This window comes from Amphiura filiformis, chromosome 3, assembly GCF_039555335.1.
Source record: "Amphiura filiformis chromosome 3, Afil_fr2py, whole genome shotgun sequence".
In the NCBI taxonomy this organism is placed as follows: domain Eukaryota; kingdom Metazoa; phylum Echinodermata; class Ophiuroidea; order Amphilepidida; family Amphiuridae; genus Amphiura; species Amphiura filiformis.
The window spans coordinates 67,550,884-67,575,103 of NC_092630.1; the positions used below are offsets into that span (position 1 = coordinate 67,550,884).

The following is a 24,220-nucleotide window of genomic DNA, read 5'->3' on the forward strand; positions in this document are numbered from 1 at the left end:
TGGTCCAATTTTGGTCCTTTTTATTTTATTTCATTTTGGTCCACGTCTAGCTGTGGAATATTCTTCTATTCATTCCTCGATTATCCGGGTGGTTCAGGCATTATTGGTCAGTTTCACCTGTTGAACCAGATCTCCTTCTTTATAAAGGAGACCTACAGGTTACTTGCACTCAGCATATTTGAATTTGTGTTAACTGATGTGCAAAGTATTAAAGGTCGATAACAAACCAAGCTCACAAAACTGAGCCATTGATAAATGAAATATATATTCTGTGGTGTCATCAGATAAAAATTATGCCTTGTTCACGTAGATTTTTTACAAGGCAGTAAATAAAATATTCGGAACAAGCGCAAACTCACTGCCTCTTCTTTATAATAATAATAACATGTGGCCCTTCAAAATGAAGATGATACTGATCAAATATTGTATTTTGATGGTAGAAAATGTCAGGGTTTCAAAACCACGCCCACATTAATGCAACATTGGGCCAATACAGGGCCGGCACTCAGGGGCCTACAAGCCCGGCCTACAAGTGTCTGCCGCAACTGGACCAGTATGTATGTGCCGGCTCGATGCCATATTCGGTTAGTCTTCAATTGGCCCAATAAATGGACCAAGTATGGCACAGCTTATCCTGGTAAGAAAACGGCGGCCAAACATTGACCAGTATCGGATTTGTACTGGCGTTATACCGTCAGCCGTGTCCGGTATTGCCAGAAGTACACCGGTTTAAGCCATTACTGGGCCAATATTATAATGTTTGCTGGGAAGTATCAAGTTTGTCAAAATCGGGGAGGCCCCCTAATATTTTTGTTATTTCCCCAAAGCCCTACCTCTGGCCCTACCCCTAGCTCGAAGAAAGTGTTTCAGGGAGGACCCAGTAAATTATTTTGCCCACCCAGTAAATTCAACTTGCCCATTGCCCAAAAGTGCCCACCCAGTAAATTATTTTGCCCACTAAAAACTGGGCACCATATAATAATTACCATCTAATTTTACTGCTTTTTTTTTCTACGTAGGAGTAATGCTGAGTGATAATTAGTATAAGATTTCTAAATACCCAAAGTGAAATATAATATGGTATACATTTTTTTTAAAAGTTGCTACATGAATATGGCAGGGTAGGATCAGGCACATCTGAGCGAGGGCGCTATTTATTTTACTTGATAATAAAGCCCTATGTAAATCTGTGCCATTTTGTGCCACTGAAAACACCATTTTTGGATAAAACCAAAATTATTCTTTTTCAGATGCTGTAGTTTGCATTGACAACAGATTCAATGCTTCAGGAACCAGAATGCAACATTGACTTCACTTTTGAATATTTTTTTCTGTGAGATACGCCTGGTTGTAAATCGCCATTTTGGTCCAAAAAGGGGCATTTTTGGGAAAAAATTCTATTTTGACCCAAAATTCATTCTCTGACAAAAGGGAAACATGGTTTGACAAAAACTTTCATCCTTTTCGCATAACAATTCCAGTTTACTTATATGCTGGGAGAAAGCACTTTTTTGCCTAAAATGGGCTAAAAATGGCAAAAGTTGACCAAAATTAGCACAAAAATCACATTTTTACCACCTTAAAATTTGAATTTTCATATAAAATTTCACAGATGTGTTGAAAATGGTAATATACATAATATTCAACAAAAATTAGATTAAATTACAATGAAAACAAAAAATTGACAGGGGCACAAAAATGATCAAGTCCCCATCTATATGGTAAGACTAAATCAGAGAATACGTAGGCCTACGGTATGGCCTAATGTTCCGACAGTAATTTCATCATAACTTCACTTATACAGTATAGAAGATTGGTTTTGGTGTCAAATTGTTTCTGAGACGTTCTTTCTTCCAATAAACAACAATTCATGTTAATAGTAGGGTGGTCACATGAAAATTTCAAAACCACCCCTGGAATTACTTTTTCTGTCAGGATTGTTCCTTACTGCAAAATGATTAAAAAAACGTTTTGAATGAACTCAATCGGGCAATCCGTTGCGAAGATACAGCCTTTTAAAGATTCACAAAATTGGCCATTTTTACCCCATTTTTAGGAAAATCCTGATTTTGTCATAAATTTGCATATTCATGAAGCGATAATTGTGGGAATAAAGTCAAAGAAGGCATGAGATGTATTGTTTTTGTTTATTTAATGTTCATTTATGCAAATATTAAAAATCCAGGGTCATAATTGCTATATTTGCTTCTTTACAACATTTTTAAAATGGCTGAAATCACAAAAATAACTCTTTTGCCAGGACTTTTAGGTAAATATGTGTGATATTCACCATTGAGGGCGCTAGTATGTGCCAATTATGACCTTCAAAGGCCTGTATTTCCTAAACTACACAACCAAATTGTCTGATTTTTGCACAGGATTTTGCTCTGAGGGCCTAGATTGTAAAACTGAATATAGCATAATTGTACATCTTTGGGAAAATAGTTTTATTTGATGACAAAAATTTATTTTGTGCGTAACTTTTTTATGCGTGACCGTACAAAAATAATAATAATAATAATAATAATTTAATCTTATATAGCGCATTACAAACAAATCTCAATGCACTTTACAAAGCATACATAAAAGCATAAACACATGGCAACAATATTTAAATACGAACTAACATTTTAAAATTAATAAAGAAATAAGTTGATGTATATTGCACAGTTACGTCAGAGGCGAGCAAAGGACATTTCGATTTGGATTTGGAAGATACCTTCTCTTAAATATAGGTATTGCGAACCACCAGCATACATAACTCGATGTAGAGAGTCTTTCCTATTCAGAGGAAATATTGCAATTACACACCTTATTGCCTTTTAACAATAACCATTGACACTAGCACATATCAGAGAAGATGTAAGAAAAGGAGGGAGAACAGAATTGTATCCTTGAGATAATCCCGTAGGTAATCCTGTTGCACCTATACATAGCCCTTTATTCTCAAGTGGTGGGTTAACCAACAATTAACAATGAGAGGACATTCCTGAACCTCGTTCAGTTGGGGATGATTTGAAGTGACCGCCAATTATGACCATTTGATGTTTAATGCCAGCAATGTGAAAAAAAAGAAGAAATAATGTAGTGCCAAAATAATGTACCCTTTTACGGAAGGAGCAAAGTTTAACAAGTTATAACTCCGCTTCTGCAGTACGAATGTCAGCGGCGAATGTCAGGTTATTATTTCCCAGTCTTTAAAAAAAAAATTGCAGGCAGAGGTGGGATTCGATCTCGGTATCTCCCGGTTAAACAGCACTGTGCAAGACTACTAAGCCAACTAAATATCTGTTGTGAGATGTGTGACATTAATCTTTGATATTGCTTAATGGAACAAATCGCGGAATTAAATCAGTAATAAAAGAAGTAGATTCTTATATAGCGGTCAAATTAGATCAAAGGGGAAATATTTGTCCCTGCTCTAAAGAAAATATAGGTTAGAAAATTATCAAATAAATTTTAATTACAAATTGAGATTTTATATTTCTTTCTTTCACGAGGCGGCATTATCACAGACAAACACTGTATAAGCTAAAAACTCGACCCTCATCACTAGATTCTGTCATAGCTCAATGGTAGAGCATCAGACTGCTGATATCAATGTTGTTGGTTCGAGTCCTCCTGCCGAGCAAAATAAAATGCTATATTCACCTTCATTACGAGCAGAAAATTTTCTATCTAATTTAGTCGGGTTTGCACAGAAGTTACTAGGAGACAAATTATATGGAATTCAAAATGCCCAAAAGTTTTCCAACTGCTGCAGAATCTGTTACAATTTCCACCATACATTTGTGTATGTAGGCAGGGGTACACACAATAGCTGGCATTGTGGCCACCCTATTAATAGAATTAATTTGAAATTTGTTATGCCTCTCATATAGGCCTATGCTAAATAATTGCAGAAGATGCATTTGTACGCATAAACAGGTCTACATTTCCGAATATCCAAACTCCTGGATGCCATTAATTATCGATGCCCACCCAGTAAATTATTTTCCATTATTTGAGGGCAAAAATATATTAAATTGCCCACCCAGTAAATTATCCTTATTTATACCTCCCTGAAGTGTTTGCAATGATAACCAAGAACTTAATAACATGTCTTTTAGAAACAAAGTAAGGAAGCAAATAGGAAAAATAACAAAAATATATGAAAACCTCCAACAAATCGGTGAGGGCGGTGACATGAATCATGATGTTACTTACAGGTTTATACCTGGTTATTTATTTGACTTGGCCAAATAACCTGTTTCTGTTGCTGATCAATTACCAAAACTGACACCCCTATGCATTAAATGGTGTCACCCCTCCCCTGCAGGTATGTCCCATGTAATTTATCTTACGTGCTTTCAGGTACGTAGACTTGTAATTAACGAGGTCCAGCGAAACTACAGGTTTATCAACATTTCGAAGAACGCTACAGAGGGAACAAACTTTTCACTTGATTGACTGTGACTCTATCGTCCAAAATATCGCTATTTTCTCCCTTTCGGAAATTAACTTGGACTTATAGTGATTTATACCAAATATTGGATATATATCTTAGAACTTGGATTATATGGTACGTGTTATAAGGTAAGTTTGATCTTATTTTACTTGTTGAAAAGTTTTATGTTCATTGTTATGTGTCGGTATGATAGGTGAGTACAGCCGTGTGTATAGCCGTGTGTATGCAATATGGTGTGATGACCTTTGCACAACCCTTTCGTGGGAACCACGAAGTTTCGGCAGTTTTTCATCTAAAAAAGCAATGAATCGGTTTACTTTCTTCCAAACTTTACTCATAGTCACTTCAAACACAGATTCATGATTACTTTTTATTTATTTTAAACATTCGTTGAATAAAGGATAGGCTTAAATATGGGTATTTTGTTGGATAATGAAGTCTGTTCTGTACCCAAAATTGGTGGAGTTCGGAGTGGCACCGCGCGGGGTCAATCTTGCTGCGTGCTCGGATAAAAGGGTGCATTGATACCAATGTCAGTATCAGGGCAAGGCAACAGACCGACATAATGGCGTCTGTACATGGCCCAGGGTATCACTGGTATAGCTTCTATTTCGCTCACCATTTTGAAGAGAGGGAAACTATTTTTACATCTTTTCTAGGGCAAACTCGTTTCGTGGTGGTGCAAAGAGCCAAGGTCATGAGGTTTACATCCATGTATCAGTCAGCTCGGCTCGTGCAACGGCCCTACACAGTACAACTTCGATTGATCCAGCGATCCATAAAACGGGACGTCAATTTGCAAATGTTGCCTAGAAAGCTATTCAAATAGAGGATAATCTTTATTGATCTTTATTCAAGTCATCCTCAACTTATCTAAAGGAGATCGTTATTGAAGCCATTATGTACATAGTGTATAGTTCAGGTGTGGTAAGTGTACAGGAAATGTGTGGGTAAAAGGTTATTTTTTACCTTTTACATTACAACATATATACATTATTGTTAAATAACAACTTAAATGTGTAGTAATGGTGATGTAATATTAAATGTTTGAAGACAATGCTGTAATTTGTATAAATCCTAACTCACTAGCTCCATGTGCTAGCTTGTTTTTTGTTATGGTTTTGTTTGAAGGTACTGGATGCTGGAGATTATGTAACTGGCGCAAATAGCCATAGTAGCTGAAGGCGCCATTAAACCCAAAGAAAGAAAGAAAGAAAGAAAGTTATTGAAGCCAGTTGGCTTTATTACTAGCCGACTGAGTAAATCAAGTAAACAAGATTGGCAGTCCCAGGACTAATTTGATTTGTACATGTACTTTAAAATTTAAAATAAATCACACTTTTAAAAATAGTGAACCTAAAAAAACATAGTCAATGATTTTGTTTTAAAGTATAGAAAATTGTACCATCGCATTGTACACTACCAAGCATCATTTGCAGGCCTATAATATAGTGGGGATTATGCACTTTCAGTTTCCCACGCGTTTGAACGGGAATTGGATTGCGTACTTTTTCGATGTCTAGTGAGCAAATTTCTTCAATATTTTGAGAAAATGATGTCAAATTTTCTATTCTATATTGTTTGGTAATAATGTCTTTTGCCAATAGTATGTTTAAAGTTGTAATTTTGTGTTTTTGATCGCAAAGATCGGATATTTTTGTTCCCGATTCAATTCTGAACCCTTCGCAAGGGTGCCGATTTCGCAGAACTTTGACGATAATTTTGCCTTTTGGACACTAAAATGCATTCGATCCTTAATTTTGTTTCAACCGAGTCTTAAATTAGCAAGCAATAAGGTTGGTACCACTTATATACATTGGTGAAATTTTAAAGATTTTTTTTCAAGTTTCTAACCGGCGCAAATCGCTAAGTGTGTATTTCCCATTGACATCCAAAATGGCGTAAGCCAGTCCTTAATATACATAGGTACGGCGTATATAGGACTGGCAAGCGAGTCTACTATAATATAGATTGCCACATTGATCACTCTGCAGACTCTGCTGTAGTCAGATTTTTTAAAGGGGCATTTCGTGGTCTACAGCCTCACCCCCCCCCCCATTTGTCTCCAAAATCGTTGAGATTTCTTTACCACTGGAACCTGAGGCTCTGGTTACATAATTAATAATAGTCATAAGGCCAAATTTTTCACGTCCCCTTATAGTATACTCCTCTCCCGCTTCCTTTTTGAGGTTTCTACGATTATTTTAATTTTTTTGAAATTCAGAAAAATAACTTTTCAAAAAATCTAGGAAGTTGAGATATGCTTTCTTTAGCCTTGCTATAGTAATATAGGCCTACAAGAAACACTTTTGGATGGTTTTATGATTTAGAGGGGTCTTACCTCTTAGATTAATACTCGAGAACTCTAGCTTTGAATTTGCACACAATAGTTAGTTTAAGGGGGTACTACACCCCTGCCCAATTTTGTGCCTATTTTTGCATTTTTCTCAAAAATTATAGCGTATTGGGGACAAGTAAGATATGTATATTATAGGGGCAAGGACTACAACTACATGTACTGCACTGGAAATTTTTTATTTCAGCACAGACAACAGTTGTGGAGTTTCAGTCAAAAATGAGGGAAAACCAATATTTGATCAATAAATCAATAACTACTTGCTTTGAGTTGCTGAATTTTCAGTACAATAGTTGTAGTCCTTGCCCCTAAATATACATATCTTACTTGTCACCAATGTGTTATAATTTTTGAGAAAAATGCAAAAATAGGCACAAAATTGGCCAGGGGTGTAGTACCCCCTTAATACGGAAATATAAGCCCTACTTTATTTGTCTCAGCTACTATGTACAAAATATTTCTTGCATGAATTTCTTAGTAAAACATCTTCAAATTTGAATTACGTTCTGGTGTACCAAAACGAAATTACTACACAGTGGCCTATATGCATGGCGAAGTGATGTAATAATTGGATTAACTACCATGTAGCAATAGGTGAAAACAATTTTTGAATACATTGCGCTGCACTGTAAACAGGCTGCAACTTGCACGGATCACCTGTGTATGTCTGCAATCATAGATTGAATACAATACAGGTCTTTTCAAAGATATGTACTAATCTTACAGGTGCGAGTGATCAACATGATATGGTTCAATGCAGAGGTACCAAGTGAACGTACCAGTGCAGCATGCATGGTATTATCAGAAATTGTTTTCACCTAGATTGCTGTGGTACTGTACTAGTAGTTAATCCGATTATTACATCACATCCCTAGTGAGTAGTGTATGGAGCAGTGTGGTATACACATATTAAATTCTCACAAATGCAAAATCAGAATCAACTGAAATTTAGGGAATAATTTTTCTTTCATGGATAGCTACTGAAAAATGTCATAAAAGAGGATGATGGGAGCACAAAATACTACTTTAGAGAAGTTTGGGTTGTACAATTCTTGTTATTTAGGACAATATTGTTAGTTGTCTGGAATAAGGTCATAAGTATTTTAACTGGGAAACAAGGAAACAAACTCCTCATGGTGCACACAGATGGTAGCTAAACAATCAATACAAATGTAAGCCTGGTCCATTTTGTGTACAACATTCCAGCAGACAGTCATGATATTTCTTAAAACATCTACAGTTGAAATGACTGTAGACGCTTAAAAAAAAAAGGAAAAATGCAACACACAAATCAAATCAAACTGAAGTTGAGTTCCTGGGAAGATGGACGCTATTTTATAAGCATCCATAGAGATACTGGCAATAACATTAACAGACTGACATGACCACAGAGACAGTTGAATACCTTATTCCAGGAGGAAGTGGCCTATTGCATAAGGTGCTAATTTAGTATGATTAGTGTGATTGAGGAAGCAGCTCTTTCCCAAATATGACAGATTGTGTGATATATGTGGGAAGATACCAACCTGACAATTGCCCAGGTATAGGTTCAAATTGATCAATCTCTCAGGGTTCACTTTCATAGTTCATACATTATGTACAAGCACCCTATCAGAGAATGCAGAGAAGAGATCCATGCATCATGATGCACCTCCCTGCTGAGTTGATCTGCCAATAAAAACATTCCATTGGCTGTAAACTATTTTGCAGTGACAGTTTGGCCCAGGGCTATCCAGAGGGCACACCAGTGTCAGGCATAGAGTGGCCATTTTGTACCAACTGAGGGATTCATTGAGATCATTTTGTAAAAGTTTGGCAAATTTGGATTTAAATTTGACAATGTTTACAGAATTGTGTTATCAGCATGGGTATATTAAAATGAGCAATTTTATTTTTAAAATCAATCGCAATGCACTGGTGAGGTCAGCCTGTGCCAACATTGGCAAAGCTATTAAAACAAAATTGCTTTATTTCCTCTTCTTTGTTGGATCATGGAAATGGAATACTAATGTTTCCTTTAAAACCAACTGCCACAATAACATCATAATTTATCAAAGGATGTGAGCGCTTTTAACATGGTTTGTCACTTAACTGATCGTGTATGCGCTATCCGTTTAGGAAAATCACTTACCGTTGGTCAAAACAAAAAAAATTTTATTTTTTTTTTTCACTTATGGAGTGTCCCTGGATAGGCCCTCACCCTAGTCCCTAGTAGTGTTTTTAATATGGAAAGTTATAATTTGTTTTCATGTCATACCATACTCTAAAATTAAAGGGAGTCTCCAGCAATCATAACAAAAGCAATATGCTATTTCATCAAGCACTAACCTGCAATAAATACTACTCAGTTACTTTAATCAAACAAACTTGTGAGCCCTATTTATATTAGAGGCCCTGCATTTATGTACAGTGGGAGTATATTTTACTAGGGCCTACATCTGTACTCTAAAAAGTCACATCACATTTGCTCATACATTGTATGTAGGCCTATAAGCCTTAATATTATGCTCCAACTAAAAAAGAGATTAGTGTCAGAAACAGCAGAATTGCAATACTTGATAGCTCATGTATTGTATACATATAAGCCTACATAATAATAGATGGTATCTGCTCAAATGGACAGAAGGCCTATTTTGCTGTTGTTAGGCATAGCATTCTTTACATAGATGACTGCTTTGTGATTTATCAATAGTGACAAAAATAGCTTCATGAGGGTTTGTAAAGATAAACTGTACTATGGGCCATGCAGGCTGATGATAACAATGAAAGTGTGACTTTCCGAATCTGGGCCTGTGAACTAAATTCATATTTCATAGCATAGGTCTATGAATAAATTATTTTTTACAAAAGATATATTGATGGTCCCGAACAAAAATGGTGCTTTTCCCGAATGGTGACTGGTGGGACTGGGGGTGGTGTCCCAAGTTCCCTGATGAGATTATATTTCAGTGTGGATAAAGAATGGTTGGCACAAAACTTCATCAGAAAATTATCCCAGAACAGTGCTGTAGGCCTAGATTAAACATCCAGGGGTTCAGTTTATAGGTTTTGTTGCTGATGGCTGCCATACAGAAACATCCTAAGGTACAACTGCAAAACAGCTTGGCCATTCAAACCTATCAAAAATCATCACCAGAGATGTCTACCAGATCAGATTATGAAGCTTGTCCACAGACTGCTCACACAATAATTTGTAAAAGAAAAGAAGTATCAGGCTTATATTAAAGAGATTTTCAAGAGATTTATTTACATGACTTGACATGTTTTTTATTAGGTAAAAGTGCCTTTTTTGCTTCTATAACTTCTTTTTTTAAATTGTACCCTGTGCACAACACGGACCCTCTGAGCCCATCAGCATGATCAGTGTTATTTGTATTTTTGCCAAGTTTTTGAGAGGGCCTTCCTCATGTATATTGTGTAAAGTAATCCTTCATGTATATCAGAAGCAGATGGTTGTCTTTGAATAGGCAGAAATAGTTCTACAATGTTGCTAAGCCCTGGATAAAGTTTATCAAAAGGTTAGCCAAAACATCTGTCCTAACTTTGCAATCAGTGAAACAAATACTACTGTGTGTAACATGTCAGTTTGAACTTCTGTCTCATACAATACATTATGTTAATATGTTTGTTGTTAAAATATGTTGTATTTGAAAATGATCATCTCTGTGTTGCAAGCACTTTTGTGGTGAACAGCAACATAAAGTTTGCAAAAATTCTAAAACCACTTATATTTCTCTATCATGAATTCATGATTCATTGGGAAAAACTATAAAAATATGAAAAAAATTGTAATTTGTATGAATTTGTTCTACACTGAAATTCAAAGATTTTGCTTTTGAACACCATCCATTTGCCTTATGTATGTCATGGCATGGCACTTATACAAAGAAATATGAGTGAAATACTGATATGCTTGCTTTTATTTGAATGATTGCATATTAGTTTATTTGAAAGGAAGTCCAATGCCGCTATTTTGTTTACATGGCAACAATCCTCCAAGAGCAAACATGTTTGCACTCACCATGCTCACTTATCATAGTTCATACTTCGGGGTTCGTTACTGGAATTTCACCAATATTTATAAAATACATAGAATGTAATGTTTTTTAGGAAGGATGGTTTTTAGCGTCAAGTATGATGTTCACCCGGGATGTTCATAAGTTTGGAACTTTAGTTTCAAACTTGGAAAGGTGTAGGCCTACATTAGATATTGATAAGGCCAATTACAATTGATTCTTAGTTTCCTGTTTCCCGCCCGCGTCCAAAGTAGAGAATTGCAAAATATTTAATTATTTTATTTATATTTTGGATTTTCTCTTTAAAAATAACTTTTAATGACTACCATTTGCTACTTTCTGACTTTGATCATATCATCTATAATGATGAATAAACATAGAACCTAATTGTACCATTACTTATGTATAAAATCAAACATAGTAGTAAAATAATTAAATGCATGCTCCTTGTCAAAATGGCTTGATGTAGGTTGCGACCACTTATTTTAAAATAAAGAAAATAAAAGATAATTAATAATTAATAATTAAAAGTCGCCTCATCCCTGGTTTTCAACCATGAAACAGGAAACTAAGAATTAATTGTGAAGGGCCTAAGAGTGACAGCCATCTAGGAGAAAAAGAAAAACTTCTACTAATAAAATCTCCTCACATGCGCACACCCGTACCCTGCTCGTCTGACCCTCAATAGTGGGTGTTGGTCAGAAGAAGAAATAGAATTGTTATTTTCAACACTGGAATATTCAAAACAGAGTGACCTGAAGTGAAAATCAATACTCAGAAGCAATGCATCTTGGTTGGACATTTGAAGTTAGTTCAAGCATGGAGGTATATCGAGCAGATGAGCATCGAGATAAAAAATAGACTGATTTTTATCTTGATGGTTCAAGTATCAATAAATATATCGACAATGCCTCTTTTTCAGTAAATTAAAGTTTGATCCCATTTTTAGATCATTGATCAAGATTCAATTTAGATGGCAATTTTTGATGCATATAACAAAACAAACATTGGATAATAGAATTGTATTTCATTTTATAATTTACATTTATTTGGATTGCAGCTACACATCTGCTGAACTGAGTAGAAAAAGTTGGGCTTCATATGGCTAGGAAATAACGAATAATGTAGACTGTATGATATTGAAAAATATGATCAAAAGTAGTGCAAAAATTATTTTATTTTAAAAATGTTCTTTTATTTTACCAGTTATATAATTGCTGTCAATCTCAAATTGAGAAAAAGGGAAATTGGTTTTGGCATCAGAACTTGTCAATTGATCTTACAACTTTTTAAAATGATGATTTGCCTGTCATATTTGAGGGATGACAGTTGATTGACGGATGGCACAGTAACAACACCATAGTAAATAACAACTCCGTAATAAGAACAGTGTGTAATAATATATTAGAAGTTGCTATTCATGGTTCATTGCACCACAGGCTGGACTGTCATGGACAATTGCATCCAACAGATAGGAAGAGGCATTAAATGAATGAGTGACATGGTATTAATTGCCTTACACATGAACTTGATTTGACCATAGTGATTTGACAAAGATTCATTTGCATCACATTGTATAACTTAGGGCAAATAAGTTGAGATAATTAACCTGGATTTAAATAAAATTCATTGATTTTACATTGTAACATTATGGACACAACCTACAAATGTACTGCACATCAACATGCAGTAGGCCTACAAGTAGAACATGTATAGAACAGGAGAAAAAGTGAAATAGTTTTTTGATTCCTATGTGACAGGAGTACATACAAGGATCTAGAAAGTAGAATGGTCATGTAGGGTAAATGAAAGGAGAGATCAAGTCATTGACAAAATTTCAAATCTACAGGAGGAACAAGACCTCCGCGATACCAATTTACCAAGTATTGTGATAATTGGTACTGATTCCAATTAGGTTCAACTAAACCATCCAACATTGAACAGTCATGCTGTGATGTAAGAAGTTTTCCTTGTTATCAATTGTGTGGGATGAATATGTTGATATTAAACTAAGAAGGTACTGCAGTTCGATGTCATTTGGTCAGCACTCCCTGATAACATTTTCTGGTGTGCATTACTTCATGGTGCATTATGCATGCATAAACATTTATCTCTGCCCATTTTAGCCATAAGTCTTTGCAGGTTTATCTACAGATAAGAATGTCATCTGTTACTGCTCAAAATCAGTAGTCCGTAATTCAAATAATCTAGAGTTTTAATTTTTCTAAATAATTCTCTTCACATACTTAGTAGCATGGATTTTAAAGGGCTTGAAGTTAATCAACTGAAAATGTTTTATTATATGAATAAGGGAGAAAGAATCATCAATTATTTGTTGTGAATTTTGCTAGTAATTAAAACATAGCAATTAGCATAGATTTTAATCTACATGTATGAACATAGTCATCAGAGTAGACCTACAAAACTGTACATGTATGACACAAATGTTGCTTCTGACAAAACTGAACATGTTTGTGTCTGTTGCCAACCGTTTAATTGTCACAATGCTCATACTTTAAAAAAAGGATAATCCATGCATGTTTCATGGTTTCAATTTGCTTAGAAAAGTGTTTTTGTCATTAGCCTACATTCAACTCTCACATTGATGAGCACTCTGCTTTAATGTAAATTTCCATCAGTTTGATCTTGTTTTTATGAAATTTGCTCTTCCTGTAATAATTGCCTCATAAAGGTACATGGTAGGCTTCTGATTATGATGCAGCAGATGCATAGCACCGTATGATGCATGTAATGTAACTAGTATGCCCTCACATAGACAGTGTTCAAAGAGGTGGAAACGTAGCTAGTGATGTGCTACACTGTCTTCATTATTGCCAACTGCACACTAGCGATGAGGATCAGTTTGTCTAGATAAAGCTGCAACATCACATCTCAAACTCAGCAGATGCCAAAGGAGTAAACATTTCAGGACTTACAGATTTTACTTTGATTATCCCCATTGCAGATAGTGAAGACAAGGTTACACAATGTCAGTTCTTCTTGGTTCCCCGCCAAAGTTTTCCCAGAGAGAAATGTCAGGAATATTTACGTAAGGTTTTCGATGAGGATTACCATGTGCACAAATTAATTACTATTGGTGAGTATTCTCATTTTAGTGTTTTTTATAAAGAGAATATTTAAAGGTAATGTTATTGTTAGTAATTTCGTATTTTTCCTCTAGAGAAACACTTAAAAATGATCACAATTTAAAGTTGTTGTTTTTTGTAAAATATTCGTCCAATTTTAATAAACAGGGTGTCATGTGAAAAGTTCTTTGATTTAGAAAATTCTCTGACCAGCTTTTTTTAAATTATATATTTTAAGACTTCATATCATATACAAAAATCATATGGAATTAAGACTTTTAAGAGAAGATATGTAGATCATGGCTACATGTACCATATACTGTAATTTTGTGGAGCAATGTTTTAATTTATGCAATGAAATGCAAGCTAAATTTTCAATTATTTCTGGTGAAATACGTGCAAATAGCATTGAGTTTGTCGATTGGTAGGTAAATTTCCCGCTTTTTTTTAAAACCCCACTCACAGGCCTGATATAGGCAATTGCATTATTGGCAGCCCAAATCACATATTTTGGCTCGAAATGCATTTAGAAAAGAAATTGAATCTTATTTACAGATGTGAAGAGTCACTGGACCTGGAGCCATGTGCTGCAACTTTGTAAAAGGTGTTTTTTAAATTTTGTTGTTAATGTTTATGTTTACAGTTTACTTGTAGTTGATTTTTGTTTAAATTACCAAAAAATAACAATTTTGTATCCAAAAGGGGCAGAATTGTAATTTCTGTTCACTTCATAATCTGTTTAAGATTTAGAAATGAATACAAAACCAATTGATGTATTTTTATATTATGAAGTGAACACAAGTTACAATTCTGCCATTTTTGGATATGAAATTGTAAATACCGTATTCGTTCCATTAACCGCCCATGCCCCTATAAGCGCCCACTCAGTGACTTTACAATACGCCTAAGCAAATTGAAATTAGTTTATTAACTGCCCATGCAAATCTGAATCATGGTCTGAAACTTATGATACACTAATGATGATAGATGAATATTTTGGTCCTTTTTTTTTCTTGTTGGCCTAAACAATGTAAAAAATAAGCGCCTAATGGAACGAATACGGTATGTGGTGATTTTTTTTCCCTATATCTTTTTTAAATCAACTACAAATCAAGCTGATTGCAGACATAACAGAGTGTATTTTGAGCATACCTAGATTAGAAATGAAAGGAAGTATGAATATATGTAAATAACCCAATTTGTTACTAATTGTTAAAGCTATCCATATGACCCCATAAAAATCACAGGGTGGGAAATGGTGGTAAATAAAGATAAAGGCTGTACTTGGGAGGCAAAGCAATCCTCCTGTTTCTACCACTTTTGATACCAATTACCATTTTTGAAATTATGTAACTATTTAGGCCCCCTAAGTGTTTCAATCAAATCATCTTGATCTTGGTGATTCTACTCATAGACCCTGGAAATAGATGGGGTTCTCAATAGGTTGCCTGTTTTAAAGCGGCCCACAACTGATACTGGTTGACCCTTGAGTATCTCTGAAATGTATGTATGGTAAAACATGTAAAACAAAGTGTATTTGGCCCTCAAACACAGATGGCCAATACAAATACAAACCACTGTTCTATGGTTCTACATGGTAAGTGGAATATTTAGTGGGTTCACTCAATAATGTGGCATAGAAATGGTTTAATATATTGTGTGGGAGTTGTAGACAAGAGTGATTCATTTATTTCTGACCCATTCAGATGATTTGCAAAAAGGAATGTCCTGCTGCAGTGCTGACCCAAACCAGACTAAAATAATTATCCTAAAATGATGTGGTGAGACCCCACCTGTAAAGTAACTCTGTCATCTCAGACCCCTAGTGAGGTCATGGTCATTGCCAGTACAATGCTGGGCATTTTATTAATTGATTAGGTGTTAATGACATTTATTGCTTTCAGGTGACAACAAAGAGAATTAGTGAACATGCAGGTCAAACTAAAAACTTCCTGAATCGGCATGAACATTAATTTTAATGGTTATTAGTCTTTTAATTATAGTAACAAAGAAACCATGCCCATGTGATTTATAAATAATGTATTATATATATTTTGAGAAAAACCGATGGCCTTTTCACAGAATATCACAGTCGCATTTAAATTCATTCAGTCACAGTAACATTCAAGACATGTGACAAATATTTTCACCCTTTTCTAAATGAAAGATTCCTTAGAAATCAAGTTTGTGGTGAATTTTTGTGGTAGATACTTGATATCTAAGGCATCTAGAGTTATTTTAAATGTAAACATTTTCAGAGCAATCACAAATGTAGGTAAGTTATGTGACCGATGTGTACAAAAGTAGTTAATTGTGGAAAATCACCATGTCATATACTCACAGTCACAACCTTGTGATCATCTTTGAATAATTATGCATGTAGGCCTAGGCAGTTGTTGGTCTTATTCCATCTAGTGAACTGATTAAAAATTCTTTGAGTAGACTCCAATTTCCAAGAACCTTATCTCTTCAGATTACACTGTAGAGCATGCCTGTAGTGCGACATTTTATGTGAGTGATTCAGAAGTAAAAATTTTCATATGAAAGTACTGGACGGGTACTTGGCAAGTGCAAATGATGTGTGCAACAAATTCTGCGACATTTCTGATGGAGTGACGGTAAATTAAGAGGGATAATTTTGAATTTTTCTTCAATGACTTGACTGGTCTTGTGTATGACACCAGGTTTGTTAAAAGTGCCATCTGAGGAGGGATAAATACAGGCCCACAAAATCCACGGGACCGTGGGACCGGCGGTCCCAGAAAGAAATTAACAGCTGCAGAAAAATTTTTAAGCCAATAAAAAAAAAAAAAAATGAAAAAAAAAAAAAAAAAAAAAAAAAATCGCAAAAATTGTAAGTTTCAAACTCTCAAACTCAACTTTAAGATTTATTATTTATTGTTTTCCACCTTATTATATGCCTCTTTGTCCATTTTCCTCTTCCGTTCCCTATCTCCATGTTCAATTTCAGTCATTATTATCCATAAAATAAACTCAGTGCGTCGTGGCCGTCGTCAGCGACTCGGTGCTCATTAAAATTCTGCAAGGACAACGTTAGTCTTTTGTACAGTCTTTGTGAGCCTACTTAAGCCCACGTGCTCCAAGTACCGGATTGACACAATACGATGCATGCGGAAGAGACCAGTATTAAATGACAGACACCCAACACGCTATTTTTAGACATAATTATCTTGCTTAAGTTAATTATTGTTTGGTATGAGTTTCGTATGAAAATGGTATTCCCAGCATCAAGAAATATTTCTCATTTTGTTTCTGCCTTAGTATCAACTTTTAAGTCCTTTTTGTTTAAAAAAGGGTTTTATTGTCAAGCTATTTTACAAACGAGGCAATGCTGACTCGTGAAGCGAAGCAAACGTAAACACAGCCGGAAGGCATGCTGTCAGTGTCATATTATATTGTCACGGATCGAATGATTGATCACGTACCAAGGTGAGTCAAGGGTCGCGCTAGGCTGCGTTTTTGCGTCCCGGACCCACCAAAACCCGAATCTCACGCATGAATATTGCAAAAGCAGTGAGTTATTGCGTCCCGTCGTGCAACAAAAATTCCCACATGTTGTTTTCTATATCCAGGTTTCATAAAACTAGGCTCAAAAGTTTCCTCAACTTGCATTATGCACATCATTTTCAAGCAACTGAACCCTGAAATACCAAATTATGGCCTAATTTACTTCAATAATTAATATTATGCACAGTAATACTGCTTTATGAGTGAAAATTTTGACAGCAAAACAGCTGTGATATCGCGAAAATATGGCGAGATCTCTGGCAGCCATTGTATGTTTACTGGTAACAACAGAAAATAGAGGGCAGTATAAAAAGTATTATTGGGCAGCCAGTGTCGGGCGGTAAATATTAGGTAATTATACTAATTTGATTGAAATAAAAAAAGAAAAGAAAAAAAAAAAAAGAAAAGAAAAAAAAAAAAAAAAAAAAAAAAAGAAAAAAAAAAGAAAAAAAGAAAAGAAAAAAGAAAAGAAAGAAAAAAAAAGAAAGAAAAAAAAAAGAAAGAAAAAGAAAAAAAAAGAAAAGAAAGAATGAAAGAAAAAACAAAAAAATACAATAATATTTAATAAACCCCCTGCCCCCCACCCCCAAAAAATAGTATGGTATTACACAAATAGATTGAATTGGCTAGACAATTATGAATAGTTGGGACCCCGATATTTCTTTAGGGACCCCCATTTTGCATTTTCTGTTAGCTCGGGGGTCCCACCATTTTCTGGATATTACTGAACTTGATTCCATCAAATAACAACTTTCAAACTGGCCGTATTCAACAATATTCAACGATGGGACCGGGCCTGTATGCATTGGTATGGCTGGCATGGCTGCCGAATTTTGCAGAAACTCATGAAGAAATCAGATGCAAATGATAAATAGTTTTGTTGTAGTATCACTAGTATGATTTATTATTTTCATTGTAATGTGACAAGAAGATGGGTGATTAAGGTGTAGCATCTTCGTATTCTTTGACTTCTTTGACACAGGATTGATACTGTTCACACACAACTATGCTACTAATGCTAGGCGGGTAATAAATACACATTTTACACACAGGATTGATACTACTTGCCAGTTGGCATGTTTTATTTATTGCCTCAATCAGTCAATTGACTGACAAATTTTATAAGTTATTAACATAGGAGGACATAATCACACAAATTGTGACACAATGTCTGAATGTCATTACAGTGTGATGGTGACCATCCATTCATGTATAATTTATATAAAATTTGTTATGTATTACTAATACTATACTCATATCATACTGTAATAATACAAAAGGTACCCATTTAAAGGTGCAACATTACATATTTTCACACAATTTTTATCAATAGCAGGTCATTTTATGCTATATGTGTTAATGTGTTTTGAAATTTAAAGTCCTAAACATTTCCAAAAATGGTCCAAAACTAGGCCCAGATCGCACCAGAGAGCATCAAAATACCTTTGGCTTCCAGGGCCCTAAGGCGGGCCCTGGACCCCAGCCGTGGGGACTTCGCGCTACGCGCTCGTGATATATTTGACAGAAAATATTTGCCATTACAATTTAAGGTCCCAGAAAGAGTCAACATTTTTTGGGGCCCTGGATAAATAATTTTGCCACATGATTGTGTAGGAGTCCACACAGCTGAGATAACAGCTGTAGTAATATTGACTTAGTGTTAATGATGGGTTCAGAAGAAAAGATGGGATGGATGGTATGACTTTAAGCCAAGGTGAAGGACAGTGATGATGAAGATGGTAACAAATTCTTCCAATATCATTTGTGACACTGTCAAGGGGAATGAGTATTGATTTTGAGTTATTGATAAAAGCAGATGATATGAGTGGCTTGTAGGGATTCTTATGTTTTGCCTTGTATTTAAAATTGGAGAAAAGCTCATCAGTTTGTAACGGGAAGTCCAATTTTCATGACATTGGAGAATAGCTCATAAAGTACAAATGTATGTAAATGGGAAGTCCAATTTTAATGTCGTTAAGGACCATACCTTAACATTTTAAAAGTGATTTAAATAAAACAGCAATCAAAATTTGAAATTGTTGACATTAGACTCATTCCCATTTACAGTGTCCCATTGTACACCAGTGGTTAGCACATCATTGTGTAGTGCTGCTTTTGCTGCTCATAAAGTACAAATGTATGTAAATGGGAAGTCCAATTTTAATGTCGTTAAGGACCATACCTTAACATTTTAAAAGTGATTTAAATAAAACAGCAATCAAAATTTGAAATTGTTGACATTAGACTCATTCCCATTTACAGTGTCCCATTGTACACCAGTGGTTAGCACATCATTGTATTGATATTTGACTGGTGGTTTGTTGGCTGGGGCTTTTAACTGTGTCTAGAGCTGAACCTAAAAGTAGCAAATCACAGCCTGTCAGATAGCAATGTCATTTAGTTTCTGACAGAGAGCCTGTCAGATACAAGGTGCTGATGGATTGCTGGAGATCACCTTGCCTGGCTTCAGCTCTGGAGAAAAACAAACTTGATAGTTACAGGAAAACATACTTGACCTTAATATGGGAAATTGCTGCCAACAAACTGGTTGCCAGAAAAGAGCAAATCCTGAAGTAGAGGTTGCTGCTGTAATATATTGATCCATGGGATTAAAAAAAGATCTATATTTAAACCAGCAACTTCAAGTACATGTAGTACTAGTAGGCTATTTGTCATACATATAAATGAATGTTCAGCAAAATTGGTGAGAACAAAAATTAGTACCATAGGCTGTCTTGGAAGGTTGGCAATGTAGATAACCAGGTGTGACAAATGGACAGAAAGTTGTTATGTGGTTACCAAAATACACAGGAACTTCATAAATATTTAGCTTTTGATGTCAACAATGCATTGCAAGTAGGGTTTCAAGAAATGAGAGTATGAACTTGGACTAGCAGGTTACTTGGCTTTCCATGACATACCACAGGTAATCCAGAGGAACTTGGTATTTAATATTGTTACTCACATTTAGAATTCATCATTGCACATCTCTCAATTGGAGAGGGCTGACATGGCAGATAAGAAACAACTTTGGTCTGAGACTGAGGTATCTGTTGGAGCCTAAATCTATTTTGTTTTAACATTTCCATGTTTCAATTTTAAAGCATGAAAATATGTTAATCAATATTAAACTGGAGGTTTATTTGATCACGAGGGGATATTAAGTGTATAAGTGCCAATATTAGCATGCATAGTCCCTTCAACTGTCAATCATGAAACTGGCTCTGTCCAGCTACTCATTTGAAAGTGTCAGTGACACCAGGTCTGAACTTTTTGCACCCTGTATATGGAGCTAAGGGCAAAGAGGGAGTTTCAATTTCAAAGCATCTATGCCAAGAATGGACCAGGTCTTGAATTCAAAATGGCCTTTTGTCTCCTCCTCATCACCCACCCACAATGGTCCTCCTTTCATTTACCATTTATCTGTGCCATTCACACCCCCACCCCACTCTCCTCAATTTTTAACCGGTTCAGGCAATCTTTTTTTTTTCTTTCTTACAAATTTAGAAGTCTGTGTATATTGCAGGATTACCCCATTTGTCAAAAATGTACCAACTATTATGTTTTCATGAAAATTCACATAGAGCTGCAGGACCACAGAGGGCCTTTAGAACATGAAATATTAGTGATCTGTGTTTAGAGATATTTTATATTTTAGGTTTAGTGTAGAGTAATATAAACAGCTTGTCCCGCAATCTTGGCAGGCAGCATAGCCATATCTGAGCTGAACCAAGTCACACTTCTTTGAAAATCACACAACATGTGTGACAAATGGAGAATTGTTTGGGACCACAATGTTATACTTGTATTTATTTGGTAACTTAAATAGCATGTGAAGGATTAAAGAATGATCTCCCCATGTGCTGCAAACAGAGAAGGGAATATCAGGGTCAAAAGGTGGACAGGAATATCAGCCAGGTTCTGGTTTCTGCAGTTTCAAGCAAGGAATTCTAGAGTTTGGTTTCAAAAGCTCAATAGAATAGGTTTGTGGGTTTCTTTCCAGGATCTGTAGTGGGTTGCCTTTGATGGTTTTTAACTGCCAGTTGAGTATATAATTGTGCTTTATTCATTCACCAAGCTGTTGTAATGCCAGCTCTTTTGTACTTTTGAAATATACAGGAATTCAGTGAATTCAATTCTATTGACCATTCCAACAGTAATTTTTTCTTTGGTTTCAATCACCTTTTGAATGTAGAGACTAAAAGTCTGTCTTTCTTTCTTATTTATTTATTTATTTATTTATTTTTATTTATTTTTATTTTTTAATATTTATTTATATATATTTTAATGACTTTATATTTGTATATTACCTAAAATGCCATTACTCCACTCTGAAGCTTACATGCAATTGGCAGATGATTGTCCAGCTTAAAATATAGGCCTACATTTCAATTTATTGGACTTCAGTACCAAACAAGTTCAAGTGTGATAACACTCAACAATAGGTATTGTTTTGAACTCCTGCCAAACCTGTTGCATCACTCAAGTTGGTGTTGTATATTTACTAACAATCCTGATACTTACAGCATGTTTCTACTGAGGAAACGGTTGACGGTAAATTTGACTCCAGCAGAAACAGATCGGGTGAAGGTGAATGAGGGGTGACGCCAGTGAATCCGTCATCCACCTTTTGAATGCACAGTAAAGTTGCAGTAGAAACAGTTCAGAGGGTGACACCGGAAGTTAGCCTACTACAATATAGTGCAAGCATTCAAAAGCTGACCATGAAGGTCATAAAAATAGAGTTTAATGATTTTCAGTATTAAATATGACACTTTCCCCCACCTTGTTTCTTCTTTTTCTTTGTAAAGAATGGCCCAACAATACTACATGTATTGTATGTGTCTGAAAGTAATCAAGCTTTAGCTTTTATGAGAATTTGAAACATCATTTAACTGTCCTACACCTTTACATGGTTCCTTTCAAAAATCCAGGAAATCTACAAAGTATAATAAATCATATATTGACATTTTGCTTTTAAAGGAAGTTAAAAAAAACAGAGATTTAATAATGAGTTTCAGTATTAAATATGACATTTTTCCTCCGCCTTGTTTCTTCTTTTTCTCTGTAAAAATGGCCCAACAATACTATGCATCTGAAATTGATCAAGCTTTAGTTTTCTGAGAATTTAAAACATCATTTGATTGCTGCAAGTATTTTGCACCGAGTTTGCCATGATACATCAATACAAACAGAAATTTAATTTAAAGAAAAATTGAATTAAAATTTACATTTAGATTTTTGGCCTATATCTTTTCTAGAAGCAGCTGTTTTCGTAATGAGATAGATCTAGATTACACTTTTTAATTGAATACACTGAATGATAGGTTACTTGAACATTAAAATATGTCTCAGGTCTATACATTGTTAATGTTCAAACCAGGAAATTAAAATAGACTATAGCTTTAATAGATATTAATTTTCAGTGCAAGTGTAATTAATTGGCATAATTAGTGAGCTAAAAAGAGTTATTGTTCAGTAGCAGGGTGATCTACAAAATGTATAATAAAGTTTAAAAAAATAATGAACCGAATTTTCTTTTGTGAATTCAGTGATTTTCAGTTGTAATGGAGACGGGCTTAAATTGTACAAGCTTGTAATAATTCTTACATATTAATTATTATAAGGTGACAATATTTGAAATTGTATAGTGAACATGACTTGAAAGGGAATACGGCATACAGTGTTGTTAAGGGATGCCGGACCAGAATGCAATTCACGCTTACCAACGTATTGGCTTACTAGTATTGGTGCTAATTATTCACATTTACCCTGAAAATGTTCTTGTTTTCTCACATAGATGCCAGGCACTGCCTTTTGAGAGGAGTGAGAGCAATCGCTCCTCTACCATGTCTACAGCTCCTCTGAAGTTACATTTGCAAGAGCGATTTATAGCTCCTCTTGATGACCAGTTAAATTCTTTATGCTTTAAAAAATAATAGCCACAGGTGCAAACAGCTCTTCTAGAGTTCTTCTTTTAAGAGACCAGAAGAGCATTCTACAGCTCTTAGCAGCATTTTCAAAAGACAGTCCCTGGTCAGATGCATAAATCCAAAGGGAACGGTATTGATGCAAGTTTGAAGACAATCCATATCCTAAACCAGTGTTCTTTGGTGACATTATACTTGTATTCCTATTCCTTGATCTAGTCACATATTAACCGTACTAGGGCCTTTTAAACACACTATACTTGGAGAACCACTAAAACCTCGACCCACTGGAGGGGGGCCACTGGGTTTTAGTACTGGGGATACAGCAGTTTTTTAGGGATTGCCAAGTCAAAAGGGCAGAAAGCATAATCTTTACCACGATAGAATTGCTTACTGAATAGTTGTCCTGTCCAAGATTCTGCTTGCTGCGTCAAAAGGCCCTATCTAGCTATCTAGTAGGGCTATCACATATCAGCGAAGATGCGGCATGAAAATAATCATTTACCAGGAGGCACCGACCGGCTTATTCGCCGTGTGCCCTGTGAAACATTTGCCAAGGTGTTACAATAACAGAAAGTGCTATAGTGTATGTACTTGTTTTTCATCAATCTTAAACATGTTTTTGTAGAGACTGAAAACAATGATGGCTATTAAATTGTAATGCAGAGGAGGAGATTATTTTCAAGTTCATACATATGTATGATGAGAGATTGTAGACATTTCTCAATACCCAGTACTCTCTTTGCCATGATCCAGGAGCTAAATGTAATGGTTGCCATCATACTCGCCAATCAAAATTAAAATTGCGGCATCATCATGATCAGTGCCATTTATATCTAAATGAGTAAATCTCCTAC

General features: G+C 35.2%; 1 protein-coding gene across 5 annotated transcripts in view; it reads left to right on the top strand.

The window, feature by feature from the left end:
- Positions 1 to 4,411: 4,411 nt before the first annotated feature.
- The window catches only part of LOC140149019 (fibroblast growth factor receptor-like), a 124,223-nt gene continuing 104,414 nt past the window's right edge, over positions 4,412 to 24,220 (top strand). For 4 of the 5 annotated variants that reach the window (XM_072171154.1, XM_072171153.1, XM_072171157.1 and 1 more), the window contains exons 1-2: positions 4,412 to 4,575; positions 13,785 to 13,916. The gene's annotated coding sequence lies outside the window, so the exon portion shown is untranslated. The remainder of the gene's footprint in view (positions 4,576 to 13,784; positions 13,917 to 24,220) is intronic. The other variant, XM_072171155.1, reaches the window with a different exon arrangement.